The 2,726-nt window shown below is 34.8% G+C and overlaps 1 non-coding gene across 1 annotated transcript; it reads left to right on the top strand.

Moving 5' to 3' along the window:
- The first annotated feature begins 746 nt into the window (after window positions 1–746).
- On the top strand, window positions 747–1,044 carry LOC149793871 (signal recognition particle RNA). Its single transcript, XR_016423135.1, has one exon.
- Window positions 1,045–2,726: the final 1,682 nt, after the last annotated feature.

Below are 2,726 nucleotides of genomic sequence, written 5' to 3'. Positions count from 1 at the left end.
ATTAGTATTTATGCAGTTTTGAAGGACAAGAAGGTACATACATATCAAATGCTATTAAAGAATATTGCATACACATTGAAAAGTGATATATGAAACCCGTAATTTTATATGCAAAATCAAAATTAATATTTTCCCTTTCATTTCTGTAGAATTTTTTAATAATTAAATATCCGAAATATATATCGTAGCACTGTCAAAGAGAGAGAGAGAGAGAGAGAGAGAGAGAATTCGGAGATTTTAATATTGAAAATTAATGATTGTTTAGAACCGTTCAATAGGTGGAAATCTGGACAAATTGGTCGATGCGCTGCCTCACTGACAGATTGCAATGATATAACATCCTATGTGTGTAAATTTGTCCTGTCAGCATAATAATGTCAACAAATTCAATCGGTAACTCGTGTAATACTTCTAGTATTTGGCCACATCTTATTATTCATAAATGAAGGTGATTGGGTACGACCTGTGACAAGAGTAGCAAATCTGAGAACAGATAGTGGTTTTTGTTTGACGACAAGTTGCCTCCCTTAATGGAACATTATGAGTGCGCTCCCTTCGTCAACGAGTGACGCGTACTTCCGCCTTGTCAAATAAGACAGTATAATTTTCCAGGACATTTCGATATTTGTTGTAAATTTTGAGAGTTTCTTCTAAAGCTTGAATTTTGTATCAGTTTCATAAAAGTGTATCATCCAGATTCCACTACATTTTAGAGTTATATATGCTAAGGTTGCAAATTGTTTTCGGCTGGGAGTTGTGGCGTGCTCCTGTAATCCAGCTACTTGGAGGCCGGGGTCGTTGGACGGTTTGAGGGCGGGGGCTCTGCTCCTCGGTGCTCTATGTCGATCGGGTGTCCGCGCTAAGCTCGGCATCAATATGGGTCCCTCGGGGGAGCCTAGGGGGTCCAGGTTGTCTAAGGAGGGACGTACTGGCCCAGGGTGGAAACACAGCAGGCAAAAGTCCCCGTGTCGAGCAGTAGTGGGATCGCGCCTGTGAATAGGCATCGTTGGGTAGCCCGTCCAATATAGTCGGACACGATTCTTTTTCATTTTATTTATTTTGCTATAAAATTATTCATTTTCTTTCCATCTATAGCCATTGAGGTAATTTCTTTTACTTTCTTTTACATACTCGTTCTGATTATAACCCAGTTAATGATATTGTCTTTTATTTTTAGAATTAACTGTACGAAAAGATACATTATAATCATACATAATTTTTATTTTCACGATTCTTTTCTCTTCTAAGCTATTCGGTTTTTCTCTAAAACCTTGTAACCGCTAGCTACATCTTAAAGAGTCGGTATGTGTTCTACCAATAATAATAATAATAATAATAATAATAATTGTCATTATCATTATTATTATTAATTATTATTCCATTGAATAGTTGGTATTATGAAATTAATTTCCAAATGAAATATATGATGTAATTAATTAATAAATTTTAACAGGAAAACATTTGTGAATCTTTCAGAGTACAATATTTCATGATGAATATTAAAATTACAGTCTGCATATGTTCTTAAAAGTTTTATGTTTTTAATATTTTTCTTATTCTTTTTAAAATTTGATTCTATGTATAATTTGTACCCTCGCAGGTCAAGGAAATAGAGACTCTAGTTATGAAAATCATTATGAAGATAATGAAATGATACTGGCGATTGCCATTTCTGAAATACGTACGTATGTTCTTTCTTATAAGATGAGTCTAAGTGCAAGTAACAGATCCTGATGTTCCATCATATAATGCGCTGGCAGATCAATATCTATGTTGTTTGTTCTATTGATCACTCCTGACAAACTGCATGGAACCAGATCTGAGGGCGCATTATGCATACATTCTACAGAAACTGATTTGGTGAAATTCAGTAACAGCTGGGACATTCATGAAGGTATTATTGATGAATTATTTTTGTTATGAAACACTGCAAGCTTTACTGTGCAGAACATAATGTATTATTATATCAGCTATATGAGGGAATATATTCAGTTTTGGCGGATATCTTTGAGGGAGTAATGCACTTGACAAAAATAAGAGAAAACCTATTTTAAAAGTTATTCCCTTTATTTGGACAAGTATATATATTGAATGTATTACACGACAACCCCGCCCCCTTTCTCTCTCTCATCATTTCTCTCCAATGGAAATTTGCCTTTCTAGGATGTTTTTTTTGCTGTTGTTATTTTGTTAAAAAGGACATGAAATTGATATTAGTAATCCAAACATAGTTCAATTTATTTGAATATGTCACTGTATCAAATTTTCTGTTGCCGTAGGTAGTTTGTGGGATGGTACCTTGACCCATGACTACCCATGTACAGTGTTTATCAAATAGGAGAAAAATAATACATTTACTATTGTAATGATATATACCAGAAAAATTGATGGAGTTAATTGAAAACAACACAGATGATCTTATTTCCGTGAGATTTGCATAACAGAATGATACTCTAGTCAGTTCTTTTGTACCACCATCACATATTGGTTAAGATATGTGTTTTGTTCAGTTTCTCTAGTACTTCTCGCTGCATCTTGTATATCTTTTGTGTATGGATGCATGCCAAGTGCAAAGAAAGCTTATTCACAAAGTCACAGATTTATAAAGAATGTATGTTTTCGTAACGTTACGTTTACGAAGTGTGAAATCAGCACCTATCAGCAGCCCCTTCAGAGGTTGTGAGAGGCTCGGGACACGTTAAAATTGTGAGGTCCCAAGGCCCTGT

This window comes from Sinohyriopsis cumingii, chromosome 8 (assembly GCF_028554795.1).
Source record: "Sinohyriopsis cumingii isolate HCF-2022 chromosome 8, ASM2855479v2, whole genome shotgun sequence".
NCBI lineage: Eukaryota > Metazoa > Mollusca > Bivalvia > Unionida > Unionidae > Sinohyriopsis > Sinohyriopsis cumingii.
Note: the sequence above shows the minus strand (reverse complement) of the source record. Positions and strands in the feature narration are given on the sequence as shown.